This window comes from Tenrec ecaudatus, chromosome 8 (assembly GCF_050624435.1).
Source record: "Tenrec ecaudatus isolate mTenEca1 chromosome 8, mTenEca1.hap1, whole genome shotgun sequence".
Classification (NCBI taxonomy): domain Eukaryota; kingdom Metazoa; phylum Chordata; class Mammalia; order Afrosoricida; family Tenrecidae; genus Tenrec; species Tenrec ecaudatus.
The window spans coordinates 109890137-109897093 of record NC_134537.1 but is presented as its reverse complement, the minus strand read 5'-3'; positions in this window follow the sequence as shown (position 1 = coordinate 109897093).

The following is a 6957-nucleotide window of genomic DNA, read 5'->3' as shown; positions in this document are numbered from 1 at the left end:
CTATGCAGACAAACAGAAAAGAAACGACCTGTATATTTAAACATGATATAGTCCCACATAGCAGGAATCACAAACAGGGTGGTGAGTATGAGAAAAAGTGATTTACCCAATAGTTTCCTGGCCGAGGAATTCGTTTCTCCCTAGGCTTGACCTGAGTGACAAGAGCCAGACTGGCTGTATGCAGACGAGGTGTTGACAAGCTCCAAAATCTAGCCCTCCCCCATTCCAGAATCTCCCCCCAATTTCATTATTAGAGATGGTTTTCTTGTTGCTTTAGGCCACCATACTTCCCTTGCAGTTCTTTCAAATACAAACTGTCTTGGAAGTCTCTTTGTTATTTTACTTCCACCCTGGAATGAATTGGTGTAACCTAAAAGCTCCCGGCCCTCAAATGGATTCTGACACCCAGCGACCCTATAAGACAGGGCGGACTTCCCTGTGGGCTTCTGAGACTGTAACTCTGTTCGGGAGCAGAAAGCCCTGTCTTTCTACCGACCTTGCAGATCAGATCGCAGCCCAACTCTTAACTCCTCCGTCCCTTTATCCTTTCTCCGGAGAGAACAAGCAAAATAGGGCAATGCAGAGGATAGAAATGGAGACGTGGCGCGGTGGGGGCCGGGGGCTAAGGTGCAAAGATCAGGCACTGCAGGGTAGAGGGTACTTTGTCTCAGTCTATTTCACAGGTGCAGGAGCTTTGCTTTCCGTTTTGAACCTTTGAGATTTTGACATTCTCTCGTTACAGAGAACAAGTGAGGGAGTGGGGGAAGGCTTATAAAAGTAACTCGGATATTTCTGGATTCATTTATCCCTATTCGCTGAAGACCTACTATGTGTCAGACATTCGCAACTTGGCAATTCTACTCCGAATATCTCACTTTTGTGGAGCATGGAGACACCTGGCTTATGGTTCACTCCCCTCTCCCCCACTTCATCCTGCACCAGGAGGGGCACCGTGCAAAGTGTGTGGATACCGGAGTCAACCTGCCTAAGCTCAGTAGGCCAAGGAGGACTGGCCCGAGAAAGAGGCTTAGGATGCAGACAATGGTAACAGACGCGGGGCCAAGTGTGCAGGCAACAGCACGGGGTAGGTGCCTGGGGCATGTTCTGCAAAAAGCTGGAGGGCTCCCTATGGACTCCATGTGGACACAGACTCACTCCCTAGGAGGCCGGGGCCAGAGCAGCCCTGGGGAACTGGGGAGGAGTCAGAAAAGTTTAATGGACAGTAAGGGTCACATTGGGTATGTGAAACACTTATAAAAGTCTCCACCCTCATTTGTACCTTTGGGGGAGGATTATGAACAAGTATATGAGGAAATACAATAAAGTCCCTGGTATAGAGCCTTTTCTTTCCATTCTTAAAAAAAAACCTTTTATGGTGAAGTAGGTGAAAATTTGTAGAGCAGATCATCAGTTTTACATTCAACTGTTCGTACATATTTTGTGTCAACTCATCCATTGTGTCTCCTCAATGCCCCGTTGCTTAGCCCTCTTCTGCCCTGTGTTTCCTATTTCCTTCCACCTCCCTTCCTACCCTTCGGTCCCTTTGCTCTTGAATGGTGGCTGATTCCACCACAGGGAGAATTCTAGACCTGAAGGCAAGGGCCATAGTCTTGAAGGTCCCACCGGTAAGCCCTGCCTCTGCTATGATTTTGGGTTCTGTCTGCAGTCTCCCCCCGGATTTTCCAAGCAGTGGGTGGTGGTAGCCAGGCACCCACTGGTTCTTCTGGTTTTGGGGTCATGGGAACTGATGTTTGCATGGCCCATTAGTTAAATGGATGAATTGCTTCCAAATGTCTTTCAAGTCTCATCACCATTCTTTCTTCTGGGAAGAGAGAGACCAATGGTTGCTCCTTAGATTGCCGCTCACGAGCATGTGAAATCCCAAGTGCTACTCAACCAAGTAGGCTGCAGAACATTGTCCTTATGAATGATGTGATGCTGATAGACCTTGTTGTCCCCAGGTGATGGGCTGGAAGCCCTAGTCCCAGCAATACATTCCCTCGAGGAATTTTCATATGTCTTAGAAGTATTCATAATTGGGCTTCTTATATGCTCTACCACATTTATGAATATATTTGCAGCCCTGTTCAGCCTGCATATCTAAGCATCCATTCAGAGGTCACCACCGTTGTAGGATTGTGTGTATGACACTATTTGCCTCTGTCGCCTTGAGCTCTTACAAACATCCCAATATCTTGCCCTACCTACATCATTTTTACCCATCTCCTTTTTGTGGCGTTTCCTCTTCCCTTTCATCCAAGTTAAGACCTATCTTACCTCTGCAGGACAGTAAATTACTTAATGTGGTTCTACTAGCCAAAGCCTCTAATTCCCACCAAATGACCTTTCTCTGTATGGGTCTGAGGAGAAGGTGGAGGGAGGTACTGAGAGAATTCACCTGTAATCAAGAACAAGATTCCCGGGAGTGCCATCCTGTGGTGTATAAAATGAGCCCTTTGAGAAGTGGGAGATGAATCTCATTCCCAGACAGAGCCAGGAATATGCAGGGAACCTCCTGGATCCAGAAACCAGCGATGGCAGCAGAGGAGGAGGAGCAGCAGAACCAGGAGCCAGAGTGTGGACCGAAATGATGGACTTCCCAGCCCAGAAGGAGGCAGTGAGTCCTGCTGAGCCCTGGGGGACAGGCATTACAGCCGAGGAAAGAGCCTGGCAAAGGCTTGGCTTGTTCCTACAAAACAACTTGTGAGTGAGTTCATAGAGGGATTATGTTATTTATCTAGTGCTGTGATAATAGAAATACCACAAGTGGATGGTGTTAACAAGTAGATCGTGTGCTTTCACAATTTAGAGAACTAGAAGTCTAAACTCATGAAGCCAATTCTAGGAGCAGGGTTTCTCTCTGTGTTGATTTTGAAGGAAAGCCCGCTCCCTTGAGCATCTGTGGGTCTGGCAGTCTTTGGAGATCTCCGTGTGTCTCGGCATCAGTCTTCCTCTGGGGCTAGAAGGTTCTCAGCACAGGAACCCCAAGTCCAAAGCAATATACTCTACTCCTGGGGCGAGTTTGTCCCTCCTCTGTTCCCTTCTCTACCCTTTTATCTCTTACAATATTGAAGCTATTGCAGGCCACACACCAGGGCAATTCCCCTTACATTGGACTTCAGTAAGAGTTTTACATCCAAATCCTACCCTAAAACCTATGACTGATTGACTGCTGAAATCAAATCATAAGGAATGATTATATCATCACATACATGTCAAACCACTGAGAACCATGGCCCAACCAAGTTGACATGTATTGTGTGTGTGTGTATGTGAGCACATACACAATTCCATTCATGACCATGAGCCTGAAAGGCCAAAGAGAGTGTATCATGCTACCCACCGCTCAGACATTGCAATATGAGTTCATCCCCGGTGTCCTCTATAACAGGGCCCATGTCTTTAAAAGACTCTTCTGTTTCCTGAAGGCATAGACTAAGGTCACTGAAAGCAGAGCCTGAGTCCCTTACCTCTTTCTATACCATGTTGGTCAATCAAGATGCGTGACGTTGCGACGCTATCGAAACTGCCATCATCTTGATCTCCACTCCAAGGAATATGTTGAATCTAAAAGCCCAGGAAGATCTTGTGGGACCAAGGAAATTTGGCTGGAGACTGGGAAGGTGCTAAAGACAATGAAGTCAGGTTTTTCATCAGAGATGCCGATGGAGTTTTGTTAACATTATGATCAGTCACAGTAATAAGAACATTAACTAATTGAAGAACGTTGTTAGCAGTTTTGTGGTTTGTCTGTTTTTCCAAAATAAATAGCAAATTTTTAATACCTAGCCTACATTCAGAGCTACAAATCAATTTAAAAATTAAAATGACCTTATTAAAAGCATGCCAGTGTTATGAATAAGTAAATTAAAGAATAAAAAGCTTTAGTGGCCAAAAAAAATGAAAATATTTTAACTTCACTAATTACAAAAATAGATAAACTATACATATATGAAGTTTTTAAGTTTTATTGACATATAATTCACAAACCAATTCAATGGTTTATATTTATTCAAACAAGTTGTGCAATCATCACCACATTGCAAATTTAATTTACTTTTAAAAAGTAAATTCAAACTACATGCATAGTTTTAATTTACTTCCTATGTATATATTATATTTTAACCTCTGTTGATGTGAATATAAATTGATGAACTTTCTGGAAAGCCAAGTGGTAATACCTGTTAAGATTCTAAATACTGGTAGTTTTCGTGCCGCTTTTCTTAGTTTTTAAAATCCTATCAGCTAGTTAAAAGTTGAGACGTAAAAAGAAAAGTGTTCTGAAATGAAAATTCACATTAAGAGGCTCTGCATTGAATGAAAGTCTGACAGCCGCTGATCTATCCCAGCCTCACTTAAGCAAGGTCTGAAGGCACCAATGTAGCATTGGAAGTTCTGTGATTTATCTCACTGCAACTCACATGTGAAATGAAACAAGCAGTTCTTTGGACGTTCATTGAATCATCCCTGACCTCTGCCTTCACTTATCTCCAATTTGGAATGCTCTCTTCAGCCATCAGCCATCACCCCTACCCTGAAGGACTCCCCCACCCCAGATAGCAGTCTTTTCCCAACACCCCCCCCCCCCCCATGCTCGGAATGTTTCAGAGTAAAAGTTGACTGTGAATCCGTCCCTTCATTACATTCCGTTCACCTTCCTCTCACATTCCACACCTTGCTCTTGGCTGGCGGCTGCTGGGTTTCGTCCGCTCTTGATTCCCCAATTCCGCTTGATAGTGCCCAGACTTGTTGTGAGCTAAGTCCTTTGTTCCCATGTTCCTGGTGGCTCTGGGCACCCTTTCGTGCTGTCCCATGCCTGCGACAGTCTCCTCCTTGTCTGTCAAGAGCTCTGCGGCCAAATCCTGGTGTGAGATGGGCCCTGCTGCTGTTTCCCGGTGGCATTTACCCTGGGCTTGTCCCTGAGGCTGGCTCAGGAAGCACAGGACGGCCTGAAAGAACCCAGAGGGCCACGAGCAGCAAAAACCAGCCCATGCCAGCCGCAGGCTTGCACTTTCGGGGGGGGGGGGGGGGGGTTCAAAGTAGAGGATTTACCATGGCTTCCTTTCCAGCTCTGTTCTCTCCTCTAAATAGAGGAACTCGGCAGCGAAGGGGTGGGCAGCTCGAGGCCGGTTGCTTGAAGCAGTAGGAATTCCAAGAACAGGAGCGAAGGAAGGATAAACAAATGGCTTAGTGCCTGCCTGCCCCAACAACGTCTCCTGGGACCCCAGAGCGTGGATGAGCCCCTTGTGATCCATGGCTGGCTTTTGGAAGAAGCCCCTGGGCCTGCCCTCCTAGTCCATGTCCGTCTGGAAGTTCCCCTGAAATCTGTTCCACGTCATCACAACACGCAAGCCTCCATTGTTGGGTGGACCGTGACCGCTCGTGAAGTGTACTGGCTGGGTAGAGCTCAGAAATGCATCTTTATCGGGGATCGTCACGTTCCCTGGCATACACACTCATCTTCCATGTGTAACATTATCTTCACGTGCATACAAAACCCCGAGGCTTTAGAATCCTCATTTCGCAGATGCAGGCTTTGAGGTTTGAGCGCTAAATCCTGTGCCGGGCTCACATAGCTTGTAGGGAGTGCAAACTAGATTCAGTTTCGCTTCCAATCTAAAGTTTAAATGCTTTCATTTCTCCTTAAAAAAAAACTGGTTTTCTGATTACCTAAGAAATATGATGAGGCTCCTTTATCTTTTAATTCCACTTTCCAATAACTTTTGGAGATCCTCTCATGAATTTCTTTTAAAGAAATTTGGAAAAGACAAGATAAAATATAAAAGAAACAGTCCAAGAGATTTATTATTAACCTTTTAAGAACCTTTTCCTTCAGCCTACATTTGTTGTACTCTACGGCTTTTTGTCCTTCCTCCCCTTTTCCTGTCTTTTAGGCCTCGGTCCTTTTAACCCCATAAATCTAATAATTATTTTTGTCATTTTATTGGCACATAATCCACATCTTATATTATTCAATAGTTGTATTGAGTGGTATGAAGAAGAGCTGTGTAGTCATCACCACAGTCAACTTCAGGACATCTTCTTTCTGGTACCCAGTGTTATGAGCTCCCGTTCCCCGCCCACCCCACCCCCCACCACCTTTGCTGTCATAACTACAAGAAATCCAGTTTCTGTCTCTATAGAGATACCTACCCTGGATTTCATATACAGAAATACATATACTTTTTAGAAAAACAACTAACAACCAAAACAAAATACAACAGAGAAAAGCCCTAATCGAAAATAAAGTAGAAAATATTAAAAACTAGAACAACTTTGGATTGGGTCAAATTATTAGGTGTTAACAATAATTCAATCACTCGAAATATACAATCCAAAGGCTTATATGTACAGATATGTGTAACGACCACCATAGTTAATTTTAGAGCATTTCATCAACCAAAGAGAAGCCTCAGGAGTTCTGTTCAAGACCACACAAGAAAGAAAAGGAAAAAGCAACCAGAGAACACCACTAAGTTCAAGTCTACTCCTCACATTGACTGTAAATCACATGAGATCAAGTCAAGGGAGAGAGAGTAGAATAGACAAGAAAACATGAATCGTCAATAGTTAATCTACAAGAGACGCACCTTAGACACAAGTACATAAATAAGCTAAACTATCAAAGGGGGAGGCGAGAGAGGAATACAAAGTGTAACCAAAGAAGACCAAAAGTGGCAATACTAATCTCTGACAAAATAGATTTGATGTTAAAATCTCCCACAAAAGACAAAGAAAGGCATTACAGAATGATGAAAGGCCATTTCCCCTCGAGGATATAAGCATAACTGTTTCCACACCCACTGACAGAACTCCAAAATACATAAACCAAACCCTGACAGCATTGGAAAGGCAAATAGACAATTTCACAATAATCGTAGGAGGTGAAAATGCCACTTAAAAATGTTTTTGTTGTGAGTCAGATGGTTTGCAGAGTAGATCACTAGTTTTACATCC